The sequence below is a fragment of the Aegilops tauschii genome, chromosome 1 (assembly GCF_002575655.3).
Source record: "Aegilops tauschii subsp. strangulata cultivar AL8/78 chromosome 1, Aet v6.0, whole genome shotgun sequence".
Classification (NCBI taxonomy): domain Eukaryota; kingdom Viridiplantae; phylum Streptophyta; class Magnoliopsida; order Poales; family Poaceae; genus Aegilops; species Aegilops tauschii.
Genome location: NC_053035.3, coordinates 371,171,052 through 371,186,390, shown reverse-complemented (window position 1 = coordinate 371,186,390; position 15,339 = coordinate 371,171,052).

The following is a 15,339-nucleotide window of genomic DNA, read 5'->3' as shown; positions in this document are numbered from 1 at the left end:
CTAGTGTGGTGTTGTGTTGTAATGTTGGTTGCAAATGCTTTATTAATTTAAAGTTGGGAGGTACCCTCCTTTCTACTCCATGACCGTAGGTCCTTCAGTCATTTGAAGCACTGACATCTTCAGCTCCGTTTCAACACCTTTTTTTCAAGAAAACTTCCAATCTTTTCAATTCTCAATCATGACAGTACAAAGAACACCAGAGGCAATAAAAATTACAACCAGGTCCGTCGACCACCGAGCAAGGACTACAAGCACTATATCAAGCCAAAGGCGCGCCACCATCATGGCCCCTCCCTCACTGTAGTCGGGCAAACTTTGTTGTACTATACAGTGCGAAAGTCATCGTGCTAAGGCCCCATCGGACTAGCGCACTAGAGCAGCAGCCATCGCCGATGAAGAAAGTCATAGATTGGAAGGATCAAACCTGTAAACACCCAAATGAAGACGAATGAAGATCAGATCAAAATAGATCCACCGAAGACTAACACAGATTGAATCACGTGAGATCCGACGGAGACACACCTCCACACGCCCTTCGATGAAGCTAGACACATCATCGGTACGGGGATAGAACGTGGGAGACATTATTCCTACTGAGGGACATCACCGCCGCCACACAGCCCCAACCAAGATGCTAAAACTAACAAGAACGAGAATGGGGTCCTTCTCGCCGATGGGGGGTCGAGGTCCTCTGCACCTCCATGGCCCAAAGGCCATCAAAAGGGGAGGTGGACCGGTGGTGGCGGCGACGGGCGGAGGAAAGCCTTTTCTTGTGAGGGAGGAAAGAGAGTCCACTTGGGCAGCCGCATGAATCTTCTTCTTCAAAGGTGATTGGATTTGCACAAATTAATATTACTCCCTCCTAGTCATATTAATTGTCGTTAATTTACTACAAAGTTATACTAAATCAATGACAATTGATATGGACCGAAGGGAGTATTATCCTGCTATGGTCACCAAGTAAGAATGCTCCCGTTTACCTGCTCTATGATAAAACATTCCACTAACATAGATAAATTCAAAAGCGGGAGGATAGCAATCGGCAATTCGTTGAGGACCTTAGTGCATCTACAACCGGGCACCCTAAACTGATCGGACGGATAGTCCGGTCTGTGTCCGGTCACAAAAACGTGACACAATCGGGCTCCCTGAACTGACCACGGATGTGTGGACTGATCGGCACCCATCAAACCTTAGCCCAAATTTCGGGCGGGTTTGCGGAGGCACGGGCGCATCCTAAAGGAAATATGCCCTAGAGGCAATAATAAAGTTGTTATTTATATTTCCTTATATCATGATAAATGTTTATTATTCATGCTAGAATTGTATTAACCGGAAACTTAGTACATGTGTGAATACACAGACAAACAGAGTGTCCCTAGTATGCCTCTACTAGACTAGCTCGTTAATCAAAGATGGTTAAGTTTCCTAGCCATAGACATGTGTTGTCATTTGATGAACGGGATCACATCATTAGAGAATGATGTGATGGACAAGACCCATCCGTTAGCTTAGCACTATGATCGTTTAGTATGTAGCTATTGCTTTCTTCATGACTTATACATGTTCCTATGACTATGAGATTATGCAACTCCTGAATACCGCAGGAACACTTTGTGTGCTACCAAACGTCACAACGTAACTGGGTGATTATAAACGTGCTCTACAGGTGTCTCCGATGGTGTTTGTTGAGTTGGCATAGATCGAGATTAGGATTTGTCACTCCGAATATCAAAGAGGTATCTCTGGGCCTTCTCGGTAATGCACATCACTATAAGCCTTGCAAGCAATGTGACAAATGAATTAGTTGCGGGATGATGCATTACGGAACGAGTAAAGAGACTTGCCGGTAACGAGATTGAACTAGGTATTGAGATACCGACGATCGAATCTCGGGCAAGTAACATACCGATGACAAAGGGAACAACGTATGTTGTTATGCGGTTTGACCGATAAAGACCTTCATAGAATAAGTAGGAACCAATATGAGCATCCAGGTTCCGCTATTGGTTATTGACCGGAGATGAGTCTCAGTCATGTCTACATAGTTCTTGAACTCGTAGGGTCCGCACGCTTAACGTTCGGTGACGATCGGTATTATGAGTTTATGTGTTTTGATGTACCGAAGGTTGTTCGGAGTCCCGGATGTGATCACGGACATGACGAGGAGTCTCGAAATGGTCGAGACATAAAGATCGATATATTGGATGGCTATGTTTGGACATCGGAATGGTTCCGGGTGAGTTCGGGCATTTACCGGAGTACCGGGAGGTTACCGGAACCCCCCGTGGAGTACATGGGCCTTAATGGGCCTTAGTGGGAGAGAGGAGGAGGCGGCCAAGGAGGGGGCGCCCCCCAAGCCCAATCCGAATTGGGTGGGGGGTCGGCCCCCCTTTCCTTCCTCCCTCTCTACTCCTTCCTTCCTCTCCTACTCCAACTAGGGAAAGGGGGGAATCCTACTCCCGGTGGGACTAGGACTCCCCTAGGGTGCGCCATAGAGAGGGCCGGCCCCTTCCCTCCTCCACTCCTTTATATACAGGGGAGGGGGCACCCCATAGACACACACGTTGACATTGTCTTAGCCGTGTGCGGTGCCCCCCTCCACCACAATCCACCTCGGTCATATCGTTGCAGTGCTTAGGCGAAGCCCTGTGCCGGTAACTTCATCATCACTGTCATCACGCCGTCGTGCTGACGAAGCTCTCCCTCGACATTCAACTGGATCGAGAGTTTGTGGGACGTCACCGAGCTGAATGTGTGGAGATCGCGGAGGTGCCGCACTTTCGGTACTAGGATCAGTCGGATCGTGAAGACGTACGACTACATCAACCACGTTGTCATAACGCTTCCGCTTTCGGTCTACGAGGGTACATAGACAACACTCTCCCCTCTCGTTGCTATGCATCACCTAGATGGATCTTGCGTGTGCGTAGGAAAATTTTGAAATTACTGCGTTCCCCAACAGTGGCATCCGAGCGAGGTCTATGCGTAGATGTTACATGCATGAATAGAACACAAATGAGTTGTGGGCGATAATAGTCATACTGCTTACCAGCATGTAATACTTTGATTCGGCGGTATTGTTGGATGAAGCGGCCCGGACCGACATTTCGCATACGCTTACACGAGAATGGTTCTACCGACGTGCTTCGCACAGATGTGGCTGGCGGGTGTCAGTTTCTCCAACTTTAGTTGAATCGAGTGTGGCTACGCCCGGTCCTTGTTGAAGGTTAAAACATCACACTTGACGAAAAATCGTTGTGGTTTTGATGCATAGGTAAGAATGGTTCTTACTCAGCCCGTAGCAGCCACGTAAAACTTGCAACAACAAAGTAGAGGACGTCTAACTTGTTTTTGCAGGGCATGTTGTGATGTGATATGGTCAAGACATGATGCTAAATTTTATTGTATGAGATGATCATATTTTGTAAAAGAGTTATCGGCAACTGGCAGGAGCCATATGGTTGTCGCTTTATTGTATGAAATGCAATCGCCATGTAATTGCTTTACTTTATCACTAAGCGGTAGCGATAGTCGTAGAAGTAATAGTTGGCGAGACGACAACGATGCTACGATGGAGATCAAGGTGTCGCGCCGGTGACAATGGTGATCATGATGGTGCTTTGGAGATGAAGATCAAAGGCACAAGATGATGATGGCCATATCATATCACTTATATTGATTGCATGTGATGTTTATCCTTTATGAATATTATTTTACTTAGTTTGGCGGTAGCATTATAAGATGATCTCTCACTAAATTTCAAGGTATAAGTGTTCTCCCTGAGTATGCACCGTTGCGACAGTTCGTCGTGCCGAGACACCACGTGATGATCGGGTGTGATAAGCTCTACGTTCACATACAACGGGTGCAAGCCAGTTTTGCACACGCAGAATACTCGGGTTAAACTTGACGAGCCTAGCATATGCAGATATGGCCTCGGAACACTGAGACCGAAAGGTCGAGCGTGAATCATATAGTAGATATGATCAACAAAGTGATGTTCACCATTGAAAACTTCTCCATCTCACGTGATGATCGGAGATGGTTTAGTTGATATGGATCACGTGATCATTTAGATAACTAGAGGGATGTCTATCTAAGTGGGAGTTCTTAAGTAATATGATTAATTAAACTTTAATTTATCATGAACTTAGTCCTGATAGTATTTGCATAACTATGTTGTAGATCAATAGCTCGTGATGTAGCTCCCTGTTTATTTTTTGATATGTTCCTAGAGAAAAACTATGTTGAAAGATGATAGTAGCAATGATGCGGACTAGGTCCATGATTTGAGGATTATCCTCATTGCTGCACAGAAGAATTATGTCCTTGATGCATCGCTAGGTGACAGAGCTATTGCAGGAGCAGATGCAGACGTTATGAAAGTTTGACAAGCTCGGTATGATGACTACTTGATAGTTTAGTGCACCATGCTTTACGGCTTAGAACCGGGGCTTCAAAAATGTTTTGAATGCCACTGAGTATATAAGATGTTCCAAGAGCTGAAATTGGTATTTCAGACTCATGCCCGAGTCGAGAGGTACGAGACCTCTGAGAAGTACTTTGCCTACAAGATGGAGGAGAATAGGTCAACTAGTGAGCATGTGCTCAGATTGTCTGAATACTACAATCGCTTGAATCAAGCGGGAGTTAATCTTCCAGATAGTACAGTGATTGACAGAGTTCTCTAGTCACTATCACCAAGTTACTGGAACTTCGTGATGAACTATAATATGCAAGGGATGACAAAAACAATTCCCGAGCTCTTCGTGATGCTGAAATCGACGAAGGTAGAAATCAAGAAAAGCATCAAATGTTGATGGTTGACAAGACCACTAGTTTCAAGTAAAAGGGCAGGGGAAAGAAAGTGAACTTCAAGAAGAATGGCATGCAAGTTGCCACTCCCATGAAGAAGCCAAAGCTAGACCCAAGGCGGAAACTGAGTGCTTCTACTGGGAAGGAAATGGTCACTGGAAGCAGAATTGCCCCAAATACTTGGTTGATAAGAAGGATGGCAAAGTGAACAAAAGTATATATGATATATATGTTATTGATGTGTACTTTACTAGTGTTCATAGTAGCCCCTGGGTATTTGATATTGGTTCAGTTGCTATGATTAGTAACTCGAAACAGGAGTTACAAAATGAACAAAGCCTAGTTTAGGGCAAGGTGACGATGTGTGTTGGAAGTGATTCCAAGGTTGATAAGATCACCATCGCACACTCCATTTACCTTCGGGATTAGTGTTGAACCTAAAATAAATGTTATTTGGTGTTTGCGTTGAGCATAATATGATTGGATCATGTTTATTGCAATACGGTTATTCATTTAAGTCAAAGAATAATTGTTGTTCTATTTACATGAATAAAACCTTCTATGGTCATACACCCAATGTAAATGGTTTATTGAATCTCGATCGTAGTGATACACATATTCATAATATTGATGCCAAAATATGCAAAGTTGATAATGATCGTGCAACATATTTGTGGCACTGCCGTTTAGGTCATATTGGTGTAAAGCGCATGAAGAAACTCCATGCTGATGGGCTTTTGGAATCACTTTATTATGAATCACTTGATGCTTGCGAACCATGCCTCATGGGCAAGATGACTAAGACTCCGTTCTCCGGACCAATGGAGCGAGCAACTGACTTATTGGAAATAATACATACTGATGTATGCGATCCGATGAGTGTTGAGGCTCGCGGCGGGTATCATTATTTTCTGACCTTCACAGATGATTTGAGAAGATATGGGTATATCTACTTGATGAAACATAAGTCTGAAACATTTGAAAAGTTCAAAGAATTTCAGAGTGAAGTGGAAACTCATCGTAACAAGAAAATAAAGTTTCTACGATCTGATCGCGGAGACGAATATTTGAGTTACGAGTTTGGTCTTCATTTGAAACAATGTGGAATAGTTTCGCAACTCACGCCAACTGGAACACCACAGCGTAATGGTGTGTCCGAACGTCGTAACCGTACTTTATTAGATATGGTGCGATCTACGATGTCTCTTACTGATTTACCGCTATCGTTTTGGGGTTATGCATTAGAGACAGCTGCATTCACGGTAAATAGGGCACCATCTAAATCCGTTGAGACGACACCATATGAACTGTGGTTTGGCAAGAAACCTAAGCTGTCGTTTCTTAAAGTTTGGGGCTGCGATGCTTATGTGAAAAAGCTTCAACCTGATAAGCTCAAACCCAAATCGGAGAAATGCGTCTTCATAGGATACCCAAAGGAGACTATTGGGTACACCTTCTATCACAAATCCGAAAGCAAGATTCGTTGCTTAGAATGGATCCTTTCTAGAGAAGGAGTTTCTCCCGAAAGAAGTGAGTGGGAGGAAAGTAGAACTTGATGTGGTAATTGTATCTTCTCTCGAATGGGAAAGTAGCTCATCACAGAAATCAGTTCCAGTGATGCCTACACCAATTAGTGAGGAAGTTAATGATGATGATCATGAAACTTCAGATCAAGTTACTACCAAACCTCGTAGGTCAACCAGAGTATGATCCGCACCAGAGTGGTACGATAATCCTATTCTGGAAGTCATGTTACTTGACCATGATGAACCTACGAACTATGAGGAAGCGATGATGAGCCCAGATTCCGACAGATGGCTTGAGGCCATGAAATCTGAGACAGAATCCATGTATGAGAACAAAGTATGTACTTTGGTGGACTTGTCCGATGATCGGCAAGCCATTGAGAATAAATGGATCTTCAAGAGGAAGACGGACGCTGATAGTAGTGTTACTATCTACAAAGCTCGACTTGTCGAAAAGGGTTTTTGAAAAATTCAAGATGTTGACTACGATGAGATTTTCTCACTCGTATCGATGCTTAAAGTCTGGCCGAATCATGTTAGCAATTGCCACATTTTATGAAATCTGGCAAATGGATGTCAAAACTATATTCCTTAATGGATTTCTTAAAAAAAATTGTATATGATGCAACAAGAAGGTTTTGTCAATCCTAAAGGTGCTAACAAAGTGTGCAAGCTCCAGCGATCCATCTATGGACTGGTGCAAGCATCTCAGAGTTGGAATATATGCTTTGATTAAGTGATCAAAGCATATGGTTTTATACAGACTTGCGGTGAAGCCTGTATTTACAAGAAAGTGAGTGGGAGCACTACAACATTTCTGATAAGTATATGTGAATGACATATTGTTGATCGGAAATAATGTAGAATTTTCTGGAAAGCATAAAGGAGTGTTTGAAAGGAGTTTTTCAAAGAAAGACCTCGGTGAAGCTGCTTACATATTGAGCATCAATATCTATAGAGATAGATCAAGACGCTTGATATATTTTCAATGAATACATACCTTGACAAGATTTTGAAGTAGTTCAAAATGGAATAGTCAAAGAAGGAGTTCTTGCCTATGTTGCAAGGTGTAAAGTTGAGTAAGACTCAAAACACGACCACGGCAGAAAATAGAAAGAATGAAAGTCATTCCCTATGCCTCAGCCATATGTTCTATAAAGTATGCTATGCTGTGTACCAAACCTATTGTGTACCTTGCCATGAGTTTGGCAAGGGGGTACGATATTGTTCCAGGAGTGGATCACTTGACAGCGGTCAAAATTATCCTTAGAAGACTAAGGAGATATTTCTCGGTTATGGAAGTGACAAATAGTTTGTCGTAAAGGGTTACGTCGATGCAAGCTTTGACACTGATCCGGATGACTCTGAGTCTCAATCTGGATACATATTGAAAGTGGGAGCAATTAGCTAGAGTAGCTCTATGCAGAGCATTGTAGACATAGAAATTTGTAAAATACATACGGATCTGAATGTGGCAGACCCATTGACTAACCTCTCTCACAAGCAAAACATGATCACACCTTAGTACTCTTTGGGTGTTAATCACATGGCGATGTGAACTAGATTACTGACTCTAGTAAACCTTTTGAGTGTTGGTCACATGGCGATGTGAACTATGGGTGTTAATCACATAAAGATGTGAACTATTGGTGTTAAATCACATGGCGATGTGAACTAGATTATTGACTCTAGTGCAAGTGGGAGACTGAGGGAAATATGCCCTAGAGGCAATAATAAAGTTGTTATTTATATTTCCTTATATCATGATAAATGTTTATTATTCATGCTAGAATTTTATTAACCGGAAACTTAGTACATGTGTGAATACATAGACAAACAGAGTGTCCCTAGTATGCCTCTACTAGACTAGCTCGTTAATCAAAGATGGTTAAGTTTCCTAGCCATAGACATGTGTTGTCATTCGATGAACGGGATCACATCAATAGAGAATGATGTGATGGACAAGACCCATCCGTTAGCTTAGCACTATGATCGTTTAGTATGTTGCTATTGCTTTCTTCATGACTTATACATGTTCCTATGACTATGAGATTATGCAACTCCCGAATATCGGAGGAACACTTTGTGTGCTACCAAACGTCACAATGTAACTGGGTGATTATAAAGGTGCTCTACAGGTGTCTCCGATGGTGTTTGTTGAGTTGGCATAGATTGAGATTAGGATTTGTCACTCCGACTATCGGAGAGGTATCTCTGGGCCCTCTCGGTAATGCACATCACTATAAGCCTTGCAAGCAATGTGACTAATGAGTTAGTTACGGGATGATGCATTACGGAACGAGTAAAGAGACTTGTCGGTAACGAAATTGAACTAGGTATTGAGATACCGACGATCGAATCTCGGGCAAGTAACATACCGATGACAAAGGGAACAACGTATGTTGTTATGCGGTTTGACCGATAAAGATCTTCGTAGAATATGTAGGAACCAATATGAGCATCCAGGTTCCGCTATTGGTTATTGACCGGAGATGAGTCTCGGTCATGTCTACATAGTTCTCGAACCCGTAGGGTCCGCACGCTTAACGTTCGGTGACGATCGGTATTATGAGTTTATGTGTTTTGATGTACCGAAGGTTGTTCGGAGTCCCGGATGTGATCACGGACATGACAAGGAGTCTCGAAATGGTCGAGGCATAAAGATCGATATATTGGATGGCTATGTTTGGACATCGGAATGGTTCCGGGTGAGTTCGGGCATTTACCGGAGTACCGGAAGGTTACCGGAACCCCCCGGGGAGTACATGGGCCTTAATGGGCCTTAGTGGGAGAGAGGAGGAGGCGGCCAAGGAGGGGGAGCCCCCCCCCCCAAGCCCAATCCGAATTGGGTGGGGGTTCGGCGCCCCTTTCCTTCCTCCCTCTCTCCTCCTTCCTTCCTCTCCTACTCCAACTAGGTAAAAGGGGGAATCCTACTCCCGGTGGGAGTAGGACTCCCCTAGGGCGCGCCATAGAGAGGGCCGGCCCCTCCCCTCCTCCACTCCTTTATATACGGGGGAGTGGGCACCCCATAGACACACAAGTTGACATTGTCTTAGCCGTGTGCGGTACCCCCCTCCACCATAATCCACCTCGGTCATATCGTTGCAGTGCTTAGGCGAAGCCCTGCGCCGGTATCTTTATCATCATCGTCATCACGCCGTCGTACTGACGAAGCTCTCCCTCGACACTCAGCTGGATCGAGAGTTCGTGGAACGTCACCGAGCTGAACGTGTGCAGATCACGGAGGTGCCGTACTTTCGATACTAGGATCGGTCAGATCGTGAAGACATACGACTACATTAACCGCGTTGTCATAACGCTTCCGCTTTTGCTCTACGAGGGTACGTAGACAACACTCTCCCCTCTCATTGCTATGCATCACCTAGATGGATCTTGCGTGTGCGTAGGAAAATTTTGAAATTACTGCGTTCCCCAACACATCCATCACGTCGGACCAGCCCAGCCTGGCCAACCCTGGCCCCACATAGAATGCCCACTCCGAACGAACCTAGATCGAAGTCAACACACTCTACTCCACACTCTCTCCATCTTCTCCTCTCCCTGTCCCCTCCCATTCTGATCTATGGCGAGCGATGGCAGAAGCGCCGTGTCCGATGGTGGATCCGGCGGCAATGACGTATGGGAGTCGCTGCTACACGCGATGCGGAGTCGGACGATGTGGAGGAGATCTCCCTCCGCACCGCGCTGCGCCAGTCATGACTGGACCGGTGTGGCAGCGGAAGCTCTAGTTCAGCAGCATCCCCTGTCGCCCGCCATTGCAGTGCAGGTGACATCACAGGTCCCTCCCGTCCTCCACGCAGCTCCAGGTGCTCTGCGCCCCTCCAGGCACACCGCCCACACGCCCCACTCCCGCTACCCTACCAGCTCCGGAGGGCATCCCCGTCCACCCCTGGGTCCTCGTGCCGGCGCCGGCGCCAGCACAGACGATAACGACCAAATCCAAGGCGCGGGCTGGATGCCATGAGCTGCAGCGGGTGAGGGATAGGGTGGCGGCTGGGGAGGCGCTAGCCGCGCACTGGTAGATCCGAAGGACCAACTCCTCGCAATGGTCCTTCGACGCTTCCTCATGACGGTGAAGACCAACGCACGCCAGCTACACCGCAAAAACGCCAAAGCGCCCCGGCTCGCCATCGAGCAGTCGGAGCGCGTGGCTACGACGGAGGCGGCGGCCAAGGAGAAGGCCGCTGGCTAGCCAAGGCATAGGAGAGCACGGTCCAGGGGATGACCGACATCATCTCCTCCTCCGACGACTCCGACCTCACTGGCGGCTCCTATGGCTCCAGCTTCGATGACGCCGCCCCTCTGGCCGCGGACGCATATACGGAGGGGTACAACCGTACCGGTGACCACAACGGGAAGGGGGCGGCTTGGAAATGGTGATTTCCTCCGCCCTACTCCGTCTTATCTAGTTCTTATGATTAGCAATTAGTACTGTCCGGCGATGAATTGTGATCTTTTGGTTGTCCGGTGATCCCTAGTATTTGAATTATGTTTGAATTTTGTTCGTTTGTTGCTAAGTGTGTTGATTTACGTTGTTGCTAACTTTCGCTCTTGCCTCTCGCCGGCGCTGCAGTCGGTCCGCGTCGTCTCCTATGGTCCTTGTATCATGGAGGCCGGTGGATCTTGGCCGTTGCCGGCGGGAGGGCTACATATTTAGGTGTTTTTTGGAGTTTTGTTAGGATTTGGATCATGCTTAGGAAAACGAGGCGGGGCAGCTTTTTGAAGATGGAATAAGGTCCTCCCCGCTAGCCCCCGTCCCGGCGATGTTTCAAGCGTCGTCAAAGGGTGTGTGGAGGTGCATCTTCGTTGGGGGGGGATGACGGCGGCGCGCCTTCGGATCGCTCGAGAGTTTGTATTTTATACTATCTTGACAGTTGATGAACAGATCGAAAGTTTTCTTATAAAAAAGTTTTGTAAACCTTCGTAGATGTAGGATAATCGAAAAAAGTACAGAACTATACAGCACGTGCATGAACCAGTGAAGGCACGTACATGGCGTACGTGACGCTAGCTTCGGGCCTTGGACTTTTGCTGCAGAATTTCACGATCGTGGTCGCGGCGACCGCGCGCGTGCGTACCGGTGCCACCGCACCGCTCGTGGAGTCAGGGGGTGGTCAATGGGGCAAGTTTGCGTGCGTTACGTGAAGATAGAGGGATGAGGATGAGGTCGTGGACCGTGCGTGTCTTCTACACGAAACCGGTCTAATTAGAGCCCGGTGCGTCGTGCCCGTACGCCGCCGGTCTCTGGTCGGCGAGCGAGCGCGTGTGCCGTCGGAAAGGGACATTGGTCGTACATGTGGCTCCGTCTAATGGAACTGAGTTGCTGGATAAGCCCGTCAGCACTTATGACACCTGTGGTTGCACGAGCCATCAGCTGATTCCGCAGAGTGCTTCTTTAAAAATTCTTAGGCGAATTGGAAAGTACTCCCTCAGCCCCGGATTATTTATCGCTCGATTCGGGGCAGAGGGAGTATGTCCGTATGTAGCACATCTTGTCCCTCTTTACTCATTCACAAGAAAATATTTTAAGCTTGCATTTTGCTCTAGTCGGTGCCGTCGCCGGTCTGCCTCATCTTCGTTGGCCTCTGGGCCATGTAGGTGTGGAGGCCCTCCGGCCGCCGGTGGAAGGGACCCTGTTCTTGTTCTTGTTAGGTTCAGTGTTTTGATTGAGGCCATGTGACGGCGGTGATGTCACTTAGTATGAATAATGTCTCTCACATTTTATCACTGCCCTGTGGTGCGTTTAGCATCGTCGAAGGACGTGTGGAGGCATGTCTTCATCGGATCTTGCGGGATTTAGTCGGTGTTGGTTTTGGATGGGTCTATTTGGATCCAGTCTTTGTTCATCTTTATTTGGGTGTTTATAGATTTGATGCTTCTGATCTACGACTTTTTCATCCGCGATGTTTGCTTCACTGGTGCACTGGTCCGATGGGACCTAAGCAAGATGACTTCCCTACTGTTTACTAGAACAAGATTTGCCCGACTCTGACCAGGGAGGGGCGATGATGGCGGCGCGCCTTCGACTCGCTCCATTGCTTGTTGTCATTGCTAGGTGGTCCATGGACCTGATTGTAATTTTTATTACTTCTAGTGTTATTTGTGCTGTTATGATTGAAGATGAATAGATTAAAAAAATTTCACGCAATAATAAATAAATTGAAAGTGATATGTTGCACTATTTCAAGATATGGCACACTGACTTTTTCTTTGGCAACTGATCTCTGATCCCGTGATTGTTGGAGAATAAGTCGGCGACTGTAGTGGCTTGGGTAAGTGAATCAAACCGGATGTGATGGCCCAGTCTACCGTTCATTGGTTCAGTTTTTGTGTGTGCATTTTTTCTGTTTTCTTTTGTTCTTTCTACTTCAGTTTTTATTTCTTTATTTTTATTCTATTCTGGATATCTCCTGGTTTTTCTTTTTCAAATTTTGCACTTTTTTATTTTTAATATTTTTAATATTATAATCATTTTTATAATCATGAAGTAGTTTAGATATAGTGATATTTTAAATGTATGCTAATTTTTTAATATACTGTGAACTTTTTTAAAACAAACTAATTTTTCCTATGTAGGGTGAACTATTTTCAATCTACACTGAATGTTTTTTAATGTATGCTGATTTAAATAATACACATTCATTTTTGTTAATTCAACATATCATGCATTTCCAAAAAACACAAAACCATTAAAAAACAAAGAAAAATGCATACAAAAAATAAACCCGTTGCATAGCTACGTAAACAAAGGTTAGCACACTACTGGGATAGCCTAGTGCGCTTGCTTCAGTGTTGCCTGTCGGTTTGACGGTTACAGACATCGCCTAGGATGTCTCGGGCAAACCCTTGCAGATTCCTGCATGCGTGGCAGGACGACCGCGATCGGAGCAACTAGGCCGGCGCAGTTCCATGGGTGGCCCGATCTTTTTGTTTGCTAGCGCTGCGTTTTTTTGGGTTTTCTTGTGTGGTTTTTGTTTTGGTTTTCTGCTTTGGTATTTCCTTTTTGGTTTTCTGTGTTTCTTTACCGGTTTTCATCTGTTTTCTTCGGTTCATCTTTCTTTCTCTTTTCGTGTGCTATTCTTTTCTAATACACGGTGAATTATTTTAATACACAATGAACAATTCTTATGTATGCAAACATTTTGGAATACATAATATTTTTTTGTAATATTACGTTTAATTTTTTTTAAGACACACTGAAATATTTTTCTAATATATAGTATCTATTTAATACAGGATGAACATGCTTTCAGTATACACTGAACATTTTTTAATCTCATACCACATTTTTGTGAAATTGACAAAATTTTATTGTTTAATAGGATTTGTAAAATTCCTAAACACCTTTTGAAATTCTAAATATTTTAGAACAGTAAGAACATTTTAAAGTCCATGAGATTTTTTCATCAACATGGTAATTGTTTGAAATTCATGAACAGATTTTACAATTCGGAACATCTATTAAAATTCATGAACATTTTCCATATTCGGTGGCTTTAAAAATAATAATGAAACTAATTATGAAATTAGTATGCATTTATTATATTCATGAACTTTCTCTTAAAATCACAAACATGTTTTTTTTTGGATTTGAAACATTTTCCAAAATGTAAAAATAAATAAAACAGAAGCAAAAAACCTTGCGCCAAATGGGCTGGCCCATTTGCCTTTGCTTTTAGTCATTGCCAGCCATAGCAGACCCTTGCTTCCCCTAAAAAACTGACGCCTGCGTGCGTCTGATAGAAGGTCTCAAGGTCTTGGATATGATAATCTGTTCACACTATGTTCGACTTTATGGTCAAATACAAATTTTTCTTTGTAAAGTGGATTAGTGCCACCTTCCAACCCAGTTAAATATCTAGGAACACAGCTGTTGTTTTATGCAGGAAAAAATGATCAACATTGGAAAAAGATTTTATGGGGTGCCTTTCAAGTGTACCAAAAAGTCCTTTGTTAGTCGGCTAGCATAATATTTTTGAAATCCTGAACATTTTTTGAATTTGAAATATTTTCCAAAATAAAAAATGGAAAAGAACAAAAAAAACAAGAAAAACTCACGTGAGAGTGGGACGGCCCATTTTCCTTTTCTTCCAGGTGTTGCTCGGCCTGGCCGAAGGAGAACTCCTAGGGGCCAGCCAGCTAAGTTTTTTTCTATGTTGACCAGTCCACCAGCGACAGTTGATCACTAAGAGTTGACAGTTGACTTTATCAAAATAGGAAAATGACTAAAAAATTTTAAAAATGTAAAAAAAAGGTTCAACAAATTTTTAAAAAGTTTATTAAATTTTGAAAAAAATCACAAATTTGAGAAAAGTTTATGAATAAAAAAAACTCAAGACTTGGAAAAGTTCGTAATTTGGAAAAAGTTCGTGAAACAAAACAAGCTCACTAATCCGGAGAAAAAGTTCAAAAATAAAAAAACCTAATTTGACAATAGTTCACAGAATTTGGTAAAAGTTTACAAATTTGAAAAAAAGTTCACAGATTCGAAATGAAAAAGTTCACAAACAATAGGAAAAAGGTTACAAATTGGGAAAAAGATTGTGAAATTGGAAAAGTTCATGAATTTGATAAAACAAGAAAAATAAAACATAAAACATAAAAAAGAGACAAAAAAGATGGAAGAAACTAAAATGAGAAAACCGGTGAAAAACCCTACACATGCCGATCCATTTAGATACCAATGACGTGCAGGGTGTGTCCGCCGGTTAGCAAAATGCACTCTAACCAGCGTTGAAGACGCCAAATAGGAGCAGGGTAGCTGACGTCTGCGAGCATCCAAGGGACGGCCCGACAACGGGCACTTAAAGGAGTTAGTGAAGAGAAAAGGGAGTTGGACGGCCCGACAACGGGCACTTAAAGGAGTTAGTGAAGAGAAAAGGGAGCGCGCGGGGATTTGAACCGTGGTCTCCCTGTTGGTTGCAAGCGCTACTAGCCAATGGGCTTGCATCGGGTTAGTGATGAAGTAGTAGGG